At 24.3% G+C, this 14,276-nt stretch overlaps 1 protein-coding gene across 4 annotated transcripts in view; it reads right to left on the bottom strand.

The window, feature by feature from the left end:
* The window catches only part of LOC117179442 (fatty-acid amide hydrolase 2-A), a 115,708-nt gene that overhangs the window by 86,869 nt on the left and 14,563 nt on the right, over positions 1-14,276 (bottom strand). The window contains exons 1-2 of one of the 4 annotated variants that reach the window (XM_033371249.1): positions 12,487-12,636; positions 1,977-2,089 (exon numbers count right to left, since the gene is read on the bottom strand). The exons of 2 other annotated variants lie outside the window; for them this stretch is intronic. The gene's annotated coding sequence lies outside the window, so the exon portion shown is untranslated. Of the gene's footprint in view, positions 1-1,976; positions 2,090-12,486; positions 12,637-14,276 lie in introns of those variants that run through there. One more of the 4 variants, XM_033371248.1, reaches the window with a different exon arrangement.

The raw sequence follows: 14,276 nt of genomic DNA, 5'->3' as shown, positions 1-14,276 counted from the left end.
TCACGCACACAACAAAGGACTCACAACGTAGGAGGAGCCAGCTATTGGAGCCTCGTCTAGTGGCCACCAGGGTGCCAGCTGATGCCGATGGAATAATTAGCCAGGTCCTTTGTTGTGTGACGGATACGATCTAGTTGAAATATTTGTTATTACATCTTTTATTATTAAACTTTGTACTTTATCGTAGTTTTCTTTCAACTCTTGCATTTCTTAAAATTTGAGACCGATGCTTTATGTATAACAAACGCTCGAACGTTAAAAAATGTCGAGCGTCAGGAAAAAAATGAAATAATTTTCAGTGAAGTTCCTACCCAAATGAAGGACCTAAACGTACTTTATTGTACTCTCATACATTTTCCAAGGTTTCAGCTCGATATTTTATTATTTATTTATTTATTTATTTAATATAGGTATCTGGCTGTGTTACATGCCATTAAAAAAATTGTTTTTTCCAAAAATCATTTTTGTAGGGCTTCGAAGCCCCAGGTTAAAACCTTTATACTTTCGGTCGGGTGCCCGTTCATCAGCCGTACTTTTTTCAAAGGAGGGGAAGTGAGGGGAGGGGAAACGAGGAAAAGGAAGGGGAAATTAGGAGAAGTAATGGGAAAAAGGGGACATTATGTGATGGAAAGGAAAATGAAGGGAAACGGGGCTTCAGATTAATCTGCAAAGATTTAAAATAAAAATAAAACTTTTTTTAAAGAGAATGAAAGAAGAAATATTAAAAAATATGTTTTTGAAAATGTAAATTCATATTTCAAAAACTAAACAAATTTTTTTAAAAATTGAATCCTTAAAGAAGTTTAAAAGTTAAAGAATCTAAAATTTAAAAAAAAATCTTAAAATCTTGACCAAGGAATAAAAAATATATTATAAAATAATTAAATTAAATTAAAAAAGAAAATGTGTACTCGAGAACCTGAAGAAATTTTTTGTAAGATTAACCCCTTTTCCAGCTTTTCCAGATTTTGAAAGAGAATAAAAAAATAAATCTGAAAATGCCTGAAAAGTCTTTTTTTGGTTTCAAAACTGATCTCATTTGGTAGAAATGTCATCTTTTTTGGTTGACAAATGCAACTATTAAGTTGAAAATAAATCTGCAACAATTAAGTTGAGAATTAATCGTTTTTGGGTGAAAAATCTAATCCTTGCTTAAAAAATAATTATTTGATTAAAAAATGTTGGTTGCGATTTTTTTCTTTCCTAAATGAAAAATATTTTTTATTTTGAAAATTTAGCTTCTTCGGTAGAAATTTCATTTTTTTTAAATGCAACTTTTAAGTTGTGAATTTGTCTTTTATGATTAAAAATTATATTCCTTGGTAAAAAATTAAATTATTTCGTTAAAAATTCATGCTTTTCGGTTTCAAATGTAACTTTTTCGTAGATTCTGAAAAATTTTTGTTAATTGAAAATTTAAACATTTTGTTGAAAAATCGTCTTTTTCGTTAAAAATTCGTTTTTTTTTAGAAATTTTACCTTTCTTTATTCAAATTTAGTTGAAGAATTCAACTACAACACGAATAAAATTTACCTAAGCATATATTTTTGTTTGCATAGAGAAATATTATTGTGGCAATTGTATAAATCAATAATGTTAATTATAATGATAAAAAGGGCAGATTAGAGATAAAAGTAGCATTTTCTTGTTCAATATCTTTCGCGCCCTATTTCTTCTAAATCGATAGATTTCATGTAATAGTGAAGTACTTTACTACATTGTCTAACATGACAATTGAGTTTTTTTTTTAATGATACAATATGACCTACACTGAAGCGCATTAAAAACATTAAAAATATAATCAGTTCAAAAAACCATTTAAAAAAAATGTTTATCCAAGGTCCATATAATAAAAGTTTTTGCAATTGTCTCACACTTGCCTTGTTAAGAAATCAGTACGCTCAAAACGTAAATAATCAGGGCCACATAAGCCGCTTTCAATTGGAATGCACAATATATTCGACTGAGTACTCACGCATTGCGCCCCTTCCGAGGCGTGAGTCGCAACCGTCTCTCGCCCTAACCCCTGAGAAACTGCGTAGGCCAGCAATTATAGAAATTACAAAACCGAACCGGCTTCTATGGGACCTAGAGCGCATTTTGAATGTAATGAAAAAGAATTAAACTTGTATCATTTCTGAATAAAAGCTTTTAAACTTAAATAATTTGAAATTTGAAGCGTTTGAGAATTACAATTTTTTTAATCAGCAGCTCTTAAAATTGAAAACTGTCAAACCACAATTTTGAAAATTGAACAGTATCACTGAAAAAGAGATGAAATTGAATAATTTATTATTTAAAGCGGTCCAAATTGAGCAATTTTATTTTTAATTGCAAAATATAACAGTTGCAAATTGAAAAAAATGTTAAGCCTGATTCTCGAATATTGTTACGGTTTAAAATTAAAGAAATTAGTTAGTTACTGAGTATATTAAATTCATATAAATATCAATTTCAAGTAATTTCATTTTGATCTATTTTGATTTCAGAGAAACGCAATAGTTTACTATTTTTAAAATCGTATAATTTTAAACACTTCATTTCATTAACATCGATAATTTTAACTTCATTATTTATCCTTGAATTTTTGCAATCAAATATAAATTGAATACATTATAATAGATTGAAAATTAAAAAAAAATAGTAAACAAGATTACTATATATAATTATATATCTTAAGATTGCCCAATTATCAGTTTTTCAATTCGAATTTTTTTCAAAGTTAAGTACAAAATTTTCAATATTTTGTAACATTTAGAAATAAAAAATAATTTAATTTTCAATCATTGGTTCTGAAATTGTAACCTTTTAAAATTGAAGAAGTTATTCAATTATTCAGGTATCAATTTCAGATATTCTAATTTTGACTATTTCAATTTTGAAAACCACCATTTCTAACAGTAGGATTGAAAAATCCCGATAAATAAAATTTCCCACACTCTAAAACTGAAGAATTTGAAAATTACCAAACAATAAAATTCCCCAAATTACAGAATTTTCGAAATATACAAATTCCAATTAGGAAAAATCGCGAATAATAAAAGTCCCGGCAGTTGATAATGTTGCCAAATTTGAAAATTCCTTAAAGAAAATTGCCGCATTTTAACATTTAAAAAATGGATCTTTAAGGAATACGAGGGTTGTCCGTAAACTAAGGTTCCCATGGCGCTACAGTCCTGAAAAGCGCTGTTACGGTGGACCCCGCGATTCTGTAGTGTAGCTTGGTTCCCCCGCTCTAAATCCCCTCCCTAGCGAGCTGCCTGCGGAGCACAGTCTTGGCTTGGCAACCGTACGTGATGGATCTCCCCCTCGCTTCGTCCGCCATGTGCGAGCTGCGCTCGGTGATCCGCTTCCTGTCTGCAAAAAACATTGCGCCGGTAGAAATCCATTTTCAGCTATGCAAAATCTATGGAGACAAGTGTATGAGCAGAGAGTTCAAGAACGGGTGTACTGACGTCCATGATGAGGAGCGTTCCGGACGGCCATCTGTTTCTGACGAAACAATCGAAAAAGTGGAGGCAGCGATGCTCTAAGATCAAAGAGTGACGGTTCGTGCAATTCAAAACAAGAGGAGGGGGATGCTGTCTAAGGGGGTGCGTTTGCATCAGGATAACGCTCTATCTCACACCGCTAACGCCACCAACCAGTTAATCGTAAAATTTGGATGGAGTATTGTCAAACACCCACCCTACAGCCCGGACTTAGCCCCATGTGACTACCGTCTCTTCCCTGACATGAAGAAACACCTGGGTGTAACGCATTTCGACGACAGAGACGAGCTGGAAGAAGCGGTTCTCAGGTATCTGCGCGGCTTGATGGCAGATTTTTTGACTCGGGCATTCAAAAGCTCGTACACCGCAAGCAAAAATGCATTGACGTCAGTGGCGACTGTGTAGAAAAATAAGTGAAAGTCTGAACTTCCCAAAAATGTACGCATTCATGGAATTAAACATGTTTTACACTGTGAAAAAACACTGGGAACCTTATTTTACGGACAACCCTCGTATTATTTTCTGATAAGAATACAATAATCAAATATTTTTACCAAAGAAATTTTTTTTTATTCCACAATTTTTTAAAACTATTGTTTGAATTTGAACTGACAATAATTGTATCAAAATGGTGTAAAAAAGTTAATAAAAAATATGTACGTCTCGGATAAAAAAATTATCTCTAAATTTGCTCTGAACCTAATAACCCTTATAAAAAAAACCTTTGCAGGATTCAACGCAGCACTGATTTGTCTCGAAATTTCTTAAATTTAATAAATTTGAATATTCGATTTTTTAAACATATTTTGTATTTGCTTATTTTGTTTATTTGTTTTGTATTTGTTTTAATAATTCAAATTGGAAATTTTCTAGTTCGAATATTGTATAATTTGGAATTTTCATATTTCGGCAATTTTATAATTTCAGGTATTTTCAAATGCGGAAGTCTTAGAATGTTATAAATAATTTTTTTCTGGGTTTTTCAGTTGCCCCTTTTTAATAAATTGGGAGATATTGCAAATAAAATTTTTGAAAACAGTAAAAAAGATTACTATGTATGATTCCATTGTTTAAAAATGCACAATTATAAGCCTTTTGGCTTAATGTTCTTTCTGATTTGAGATTGAAATTTTCAATATTTTTTAACATCAAATAAAAAATAATTAACTTTCGATCCTTAGTTCTAAAATTGTAACTATTTAAAATTAAATAGATGATTCAATGAGTGATATATTAATTTCAAATAATTTCATTTTGATCTATTTTGGTCTTTAACAAACACTATTTTCAACTATTTTTCAAATCTTCTCATTTTTCACAATTCACTTCGAATTATTATTAATTCTTGAAATTTTTCAATCAAATATAAATTGCATGAATTAAAATAAATTAATTTTTTAATAGTAAAAAATAAAAAACAAAATAGTAAACCAGATTGCTGCGCATAATTTTATTGCTCAAGATTGCACAATTATCAGCTTTCAATTTCTATTTTTTTTACATTTGGGTATGAAATTTTCAGTTTTCTTGTAACATTTACAAATAAAAAATAATTTAATTTTTAATCATTGGTTCTAAAGTTGTAAACTTTTAAAATTGAAGAAATTATTCAATCAGTGAGGTTTCAATTTCAGATATTCTAATTTCAATTTAAAAAAAGTTAAATATTCGATTTTTCAGAACGTTTTTTGTATTTTTTTTTGTAATATTTAATACACATTATAAAAAAAATTGACCCAGAAATAGATTTTTTCAATTATTTTTATTTTACATCCAAATAATACTTTTCAAAAACTTTAAATTAAAAAACAATTCTATGATAAATATAGTTTATTATTGTATTTTTAATTAATATATAATATTTAATGACAAATCTTTTTAAATGTTTTAAATTGGAAATTTCCTAGTTCGAATATTGTATAATTCGGCAATTTTCTGTTTTAAATTTTATTATTAGGAAATTTTCCAATGCGGAATATTTATTTTTCGGCAATTTTATCATTTCAGCAGTTTTTAAATTCGGAAGTCTTAGAATGTTATGAATAATTTTTTTCATATTTTTTTAGTCACCCATTTTTTATTTTAAATACTTTACTTTTTTAACATTTCACTAAAAAATGATCAACTTTAGGATATTTAATAATTTTTTTTTTAAATTAATAGTAAAAAAGATTGCTATATATGATTCCTTCGTTTAAAATTGCACAATTATGAGCCTTTTGATTCAATTTTTTTTCTAATTTGAGGCTGAAATTTTCAATATTCTTGAAAATTATCAAATCAAAACTAATGAGATTTTTAATCCTCAGATCTATTTTAAATTGTCTAATTTTTAACACTTAATTTCAAATGATCATTTATTTATAAAATTTTCAAAAAAAAATACTTTCAATTTTTAATTATTCATTTTCTTTGACTAAAAGTCGGACATTTTCAAGATATTAAATTGACAGCTAAAAAAAATAGTGAACAAGAAGGCTGATTAAAAACCAGTTTTTCTTCAGTTTTCATTACGACTCATTAGTTTATAAATCATGACTTCATAATTTACGCATATTAAGTTTATGTAAGTTTCTTTTTTTCGATACATAAACAACAAGCGGAATTTGATGTAGAAAATATCAATCTAACAGGAACCTACAAAGCAGCCTATTTTTTAGATTTTGCTAAAATTTCTCAATTTTTATATTATGGTGATTAATGTTTTCCCTAATGATAGCACGAAAGATAATAAAATTCTAGATCAGATAAGCCTACTGTGGAAACAAAATGTCAATTTAATAAAAATTATTGCAAACAAACTACGGATTTCGGTTCTTTCGACAAATTGAAATAAATCACATAAGCAAAAAATGTAAATAATATTTTTACAAATATTACTTATATTTATTACAATATGATTAATATTTAATATAAAACTTTGTCGCAAATATTTACACATTTTTGAAATTTTGCGACTTAATTTTTTTACGAAAAAGGGCAAAATAGGGGAAAGGTCAAAAATTTATTGTTACAATTACAAAACAAGAAACAATGTTCCTATATTTAAATAATCCGTTAAAATAAGTAGAAATCCATAAACATAATTCTTTTATAAAATTAAAAGTTCTAATAAATGTTTAAAAAGTGTGAAATATTTTAAGAAATAATTAATTGTAGTTGTCAACAAGATACGTTAAAAAAAACTCTTACTTCCCTAATTTAAATATTTTCATAGACGATTAACATAAAATCCATCAATCAAAGAATTCAGTTAAAAATTTACGTAAATTCTTCAAAATTCGTTTTTTTCAGTAAAAAATTAATCTTCTTGGTTAAATATTTAACTTTTTTATAGAAAATAAATCTTTTTGGATTAACTATTCAACAATCTGATATAAAATTAAAATAATTTGGTACAAAATTAAACTGTTTTATAGAAAAATCTTCTTTTTAAAAAAAAAATAATTCTCATCGATAAAAATGTAACTACTCTATTTTTGTTTAAAATTTTATCTTTTGGAACTCAAAAAATTATCTATTTCGTTTGAAAACATTTTCTTTTTTTCTGGGGAATTCAAATTTTTTGTAAAAAATTGAATTCTTTTGTAAAAGATTCTTTTTTAAGCTAATTTTTTAAAATAAAAATTTAATTGATCCATTTTTGGTAAAAAATTGATTTTTTTTTAGTTTAGAAATTTAACAATCTAGTTTAAAACTTATCTTCTTTGTTGAAAATTCATCTCATTTTGGTAAAAAATAATATTCTTAGTTGAATGTTCAACTACTGGTTAGAGATTGATGTATTTTTTTGAAAATTACTTACCCGAGTTTAAGGATAAGTTTTTAATTTTTAAATTTAATAATTTGATTGAAAATTCACTTTTTTGTTGAAGCTTCATATTTTCACGTTGAAAATTGAATTTTTTGTAGAAAATTCAACTTTTTTTTAGAAGATTCCTTTATGTTTCATAATTTGTTTTTATTTATAATGAAAATGTAACTATTCCATGTTTGGTTAAAATTTCATCTTTTTTGGCTTAAAATGTTTTTGGTTAAAAATTGATCTTTTTGGACTAGATATTCAACAATTTTGTATAGAATTCAATTATTTGGCAGAAAAATAAACTTTTTTTGTAGAAAATTAATTTTTTTTTAATTGAAAATTAATTTTACTCAATGTAAATTCAGCTACTTTATTTTTGGATAAATACAGATCTTTTTTAAATTTAAAAATGCAATCATTTAGTAACAAAATTTGATTTAAAAAAATGATTCAAATAAAATTCGCACAAACATATCAATTCTTTAAAGAATTTTATTAAAAGTACGTCTTTTGTTTCAATTAAATCATTTTTATTTAAAATAAAAATATTTTCTGTTGAAATATCAACTACTATATTTTTTATTGAAATTTATGTTTTTATAATAATAATTCTACTTCTTTGTTGAAAGCTGAACTATTTTCCAGAAATAAATTTTATTGGTTTAAATTTCTTAATTTTAGTAAAAAATTAATCCCTTGGGTTGAAAATTAAATAACTTTGATAAAACTTTCCCTTTTTAGGGTAAACAATTTTTTAAAACCAAGAACGTGTTTGTTAGAAATTAAACTTTTTTCGTGAAATTTCATATTTTCAAAATTCAGTTGTTAAGAATTCAAATATTTGAGTGAAAACACATCTTTTTTGGTTAAATTCAATCGTTTTTTTTTACTTAAAACAAAAATATTTTGTATTTGAAATACCAAGTAACATATTTTTTTTATTGAAATTAATCTTTTTGGATTAAAAATTCAATTACTCGGTTCAATGCTGAATTACTTATTTCAGAAATTCATTTTTTTGGTGAAGATTAATAACTTTTTAATATATAAATTGAAATATATCGTTTAAAATTTGTCTTCTGTGTTTAAAATTCGTCTTTTCTAATAGAAAATTAATCTTTTTGGTTTAAAAATCAATTATTAGGTTAAAAATTTATGTATTTTGTTGAGAATTCGTCTTAAAAAAAGAAATTATATTCTTGATAGAAAATGTAGCTATTTCATTTATAATTAACTTTTTTTGTCGAAACTTGAACTTTTTTCTGCAAAATTCAACTGTTTTGTAGAAGATTTCTTTTTTTAAATTAAAAAATTGTTCTTTTTAGAATGAAAATTGAAAACTACTTTATGCTATAAAAAAAGTTTTTTATTGTTGAAAATTAATTTTCCTCAATGAAAATTTAGCTACTCTATGAATAAAAACAGATATTTAAAAAAAAAAATATTTATATATGTTGTCAAAAAATTGTTAAACAAAAAATTAATTAAATAAAATTTTCACTAATATAATATCAATTGTTTAAAGTGTTTGATTGAGAATTTTGTTGGTCGAGGATTAAAGTATGTTATTAAAATTACGTCCTTTTGGTTAAATTAAATCTTTTTTATGTAAAATTAAATTTTTTTTTAAATATCAACTATTCTATTTCTTATTGAAACATATTTTTTCAGGATAAAAACATAACTCCTTGGTTAAAAATAGAACTACTTTCTTAAAACTTCCCTTTTTTTATTAAGAATTAAATTTTTTAATTTGAAACTATTTTGGTACAAATGTACGTATTTTAAAACTTTTTTGTTGGTAAAACAAATAATATTCTTGTTTGAAAATTCCACGATTTGGTTCAAAATTTATGTATTTTTTTGAAAATTCGTCTTTTTTTAGAAAAGTAATATTTTTTCCTTGAAAATTGAACTGTTAGTAGAAAATTCAACTGCTTTATTCAACATTTGTTTTGATTATTAAAAATTATTTTTGGTTAAAAGTGGATCTTTTTAGCTCAAAATCTTTTTGGCCTATTTATTCAACAATTTGGTATGAAATTCAATTCTTTGATCAAAAAATAAGCTTTTTGTTAGAAAATTCGTCTTTTTTTATCAAAAAATAATAAAATAAAATTTGCACTAACATAATATCAATTCTTAATAGTATTAAGTTAAAAATTAATTTTTTTCGGCTGACGATGCAAATATTTTATTAAAATCTCGCCTTTTTGGTTAAATTTAATATTTTTTATTTCAAATTAAAATCTTTTTGTTGTAATATCAACTATTATATATTATATATTATAAAAATTTAACTATTTTATTTGAGTTAAAAAATGACATTGTAGTTTAAAAATTCAACTATTTTATAAAAAATGTATGCAAATTGTTAGAAATTCATTTTTTTCGTAGAAAATTATTCTTCTTGATTAGAAATTAAACTAATTGTGTATAAATGTATGTATTTTGTTAACAACTCGTATTTTTGGCAAAGCAAAAAACATTTTTGTTTGTGAATTCAACTATTTGATTTAAAATTACTGTATTTTGTTGAAATTTTATTTTTTAGGTTGAAAACTAATTTTTTCTAGCTTAAAATTTAACAATTTTTAGACTAATTTTTTTAAATGAAAATTTAATTAATCCATTTTTGGTTAAAAATTGATTTTTTTATTTTAGAAATTCAACTATCTGATTAAAAACTTATCTACTTTGTTGAAAATTTTTCTTATTTTGGTAAAAAATAATATTCTTGGTTGAATGTTCAACTACTGGTTCGAGATTGATGCATTTTGTTAAAAATTACTTATCTGCGTTAAAGGATAATTTTTGAATTAAAAAATTTAATAATTTGATTAAAAATTCAATTTTTTGTTGAAACTTTATATTTTCGCGTTGAAAATTTACTTTTTTTGTAGAAAATTCACCTGTTTTATAGGAGATTACTTTTTCTTTAATAAACAAATTTTCTTCTTAATGAAAAATTAACTACATCATGTTTGGTTAAAAATGGATCTTTTTAGCTCAAAATCTTTTTGGTTAAAAATTGATCTTTTTGGCTTATATATTCAACAACCAGGTATAAAATTCAATTATTTGGCACAAAAATAAACTTTTTTTGTCGAATATTCATTTTCTTTAAATTGAAAAATAATTTTACTCCATGAAAATTTAGCTACTCTATTGTTTCATAAAAACAGATCTTTTTTATTACAAAATTCAAATATATAGTAAAAAAATTTGCAAACGAAAAATTAATTAAATAAAATTGGCTCTAACATATCAATTGTTCAAAGTATTTTATTGAAAGTTCGTCTTTTTCGTTAAATTAAATCGTTTTTTATTAAAAATTACAACCATTTTTGTTATTGTTGAAATATCAACTATTATATTTTTTATTGAAAATCATCTTTTTAGATGAAAAATTTTAACTCCTGGGTTGAAAATTGATCTAAGTTTGCAATATATTTTTTTTGGGTTGAAAATTAATTTTTCGAATAAAAACTTTAACTACGTGCTAGAAATTGAACTTTTTATTAAAAATTCAAATTTTCGGGTTGAAAATTCAAATTTCTTTAAAAAAATGCATATTTTTTTCTTGGAAATTCAATTCAATCGTTTTTTATTAAAAATAAAAATATTTTTTGTTGAAATATCAGCTACTATATTTTTTTTATTGAAATTAATTTTTTTAGCTTAATAATTCAACTTCTTGGTTAAAATCTAAACTATTTTTGACGAAATACATTTTCTGGGAAATTTTCTTTTTTGCGTTAAAAGCTAATTTTTTCTCCCATAAAATTTAACTAATTGATTGAAAATTCATTTTTTTTTCGCCTTGAAAATTGATGTGTTGGTAGAAACTTCAACTGCCTTGCAGAAGATTCGTTTCGATTATGAAAAATTATTTTTTTTAACGAAAATTCAATTATATCATGTTTCGTAAAGGGATATTTTTAGTTCAAAATATTTTTGGTTAAAAATTGATCTTTTTGGTTTCAATATTGAACAATCGGGAACAAAATTCAATTCTTTGGTCCAAAATTACACTTTTTGTTAGAAAATTCGTCTTCTTTGATTGAAAATTAATTTTCCCCGATGAAAATTTAGCTACTCTATGTTTAGATAAAAAATTATCTTCTTTTATTTTAAAATTTAAATATATAGTCAAAAATTTTAAACCAAAAATTAATGACATAAAATTTGCACTGACATAATATCAATTTTTTCAAGTATTTAATTTAAAATTAATTTTTTTGGTCGAGGATACCAGTATTTTATTAAAATTTCGTCTTCTTGGTTAAATTTAATCTTTTTTATTGAAAATTAAAATCTTTTTTGTTGAAATATCAACTATTATATATTATAAAAATTTAATTATTATATTTTTTGTTAAAAAATGACACTGTACTACAAAAATTCAACTATTTTCTTTAAAGTTGCTGTATTTTGTTGCAATTTTATTTTTTGGGTTGAAAAATAATTTTTTCTACCTTAAAATTTAACTATTGAATTGAAATTTTTTTTTAATTTTATAATTTCGCCTTGAAAATTGAACTATTTAGTTATGTATGGTATTTTGTCAAAAATTCGTCGTGTTTTGGTAAAAAAAATAATATTTGTTTTATATATATATATATTTTTTTTTTTGAAAATGTAATTATTCGACTGATAATTCAAATCTATTGTATTGAAAGTTCTTCTTTTCTGGTCGAAAATTAATCATCTTGGTTTGTAATAAAACTCCTCGGTTAGAAATTTCTGTATTTTGTTAAGAATTTAATATTTTAAAACAACTTTTTTTTATTGATTTAAAATTTAAAAAAAAAGTAAAGTAGAAAAAAAAAAAGATAAGCAAAATATTGCCTAGTCCGATTCTTTAACAGATAAAATTTAAAAGAGATATTAGCAGAATCAAGATTCTTCTTAATCTTAACGGATCTTATCTAACAGTACATTCCGCCAATTCATAACAATTTCACAAAAACCGGGCGGTGTCATCCACAGATATAGTACGCAAAAAAATTCATAATTGATAATTCAAAATGGCCCCCGACTACTTATGTAACATATAATTGTTTTTTTTACGGGCAAAAACTGGTTATCAGTTATCTTCAATATGAAATATCACACTACATTTACCGTCTCAATAGCGGAGGGGCGTGAATAGTTTACTAAAATCTAAGCGGATTTTTTGTACTTACTTTTATTTTTAAGGAATTAACATACGAGAAGAGCGCGAATCACGAATTTTTGGGGAAATCGGTTCGCTTTTTCAAATTTTCAAATTTTAGTCGCGAGTAATTCATAAATTAGACCAGACAGTCCTTTACTACACGGACACAGCGCTTTTACTGAGCTTCAGGTTCTGGCGCTTATTGCGAGTGTGGTTGAAGTTAAATTATATATATATGTATATACAAAGGCGTGCCTAGGATTTTTCACGCCCGGTCCGAAACGATAATTTTTAGGTTAAATTTAAATTACATCATTTTTGCAAAGAAGATTTTTTTAAATGGCATTAGGGTCGATTATATTTATTTTTTCTCCCATGAAACACTTTTGTTTGATTTTGACGCATGACGCAACCTGATGCAACTAACTACCTAAAATTGATACTTCACTAATTGAATAATGTCTTTAATTTGAAATAGTTACAAGTTTAGAACTAAGGATTGAAAATTGAATTTTTTTAAATTTAATAATGTTCCAAAAATATTCAAAATTTCAAACTCAAACTATAAAAAAATATTGAAACAAAAGGCTTATAATTGTTCATTTTTAAACAATGGAATCATATATCGCAATCTTTTTTAATATTTTTAAAAATATTTTTATTTTTATATCTTGAAATTGACCGCTTTTTTAAGTTAAATGTTAAAAAAATGAATTATTTAAAATTAAAAGAATTAAAATTTTTTAAAAATTAAAAAGGGACGACTGAAAAAAAAACCCAAAAAACATAATTTATAACATCCTAAGACTTCCGAATTTGAGAATTCTCGAAATTATAAAATTGCCGAGATAAATAATGGCCTATATTTATCATAGAATTTTTTTAAAAGTTACAAAAAAGTATTGTTTAGATGTGAAATAACAATAATTTAAAAAATGTATTTCTAGATGGATTTTTTTATAATGTGTGTAATATTTTACAAAAAATACAAAAAAAGTTCTAAAAAATCGAATATTCAACTTTTTTTAAATTAAAAAAATTTTCGAGATAAATCAGTGCTAAATTGAATCTAGCAAAGTTTTTTTTGGAAAGTGTTATTAGGTTCAAAGCAAATTTGAGATTTTTTTTCGTTCGAGGAGTGTGTGTTTTTTTTAATGATCTTTTTTATACCATTTTGATATAACTATTTTCAATTTAAGTTCAAACAATAACTTTTTAAACTATAAACACTTAAAAAATTTCTTGAATAAAAATATTTGATTATTGTATTCATAAAAAGAAAATAATATGTAATAAACATCCATTTTTTAAATGTTAAAATTCGATAATTTTCTTTCAGGATTTTTCAAATTGGGCAATATTATAAATTGTCGTAAATTTTAACATTTTGAACTTTTTTAATTCGGACTTTTTATATTTCGGCAATTCTGTAATTTCGGGAATTCTATTGTTTTGGAATTTTCTAATTCGGAAATTTTACAGTTTAGAAAATTTTATTTTTCAAGATTTTCCAGTCGTACGGTTAAAAATGGTGTTTTTGAAAATTAAAATAGTCCAAATTAAACTATCGGAAATCAATACCTCACTCATTGATAAATTTATTCAATTTTTAGAGGTTATAACTTTAGAATCAATGATAGAAAATTAAATTATGTTTTATTTGTGAATTTTACAAAATATTGAATATTTCATACTCAACTTTGAAAAAATTCGAATTGAAAGTCTGATAATTGTGCAATCCTGAACAATAGAATTATATATAGCAATCTTGTTTACAATTTTTTTTAAATTTTAAATTTACACCAAACTCTCGTTTTC

This window comes from Belonocnema kinseyi, chromosome 9 (assembly GCF_010883055.1).
Source record: "Belonocnema kinseyi isolate 2016_QV_RU_SX_M_011 chromosome 9, B_treatae_v1, whole genome shotgun sequence".
Lineage (NCBI taxonomy): Eukaryota > Metazoa > Arthropoda > Insecta > Hymenoptera > Cynipidae > Belonocnema > Belonocnema kinseyi.
The sequence above is the reverse complement of the archived record's forward strand: the minus strand, read 5'-3'. Positions and strand labels throughout refer to the sequence as shown.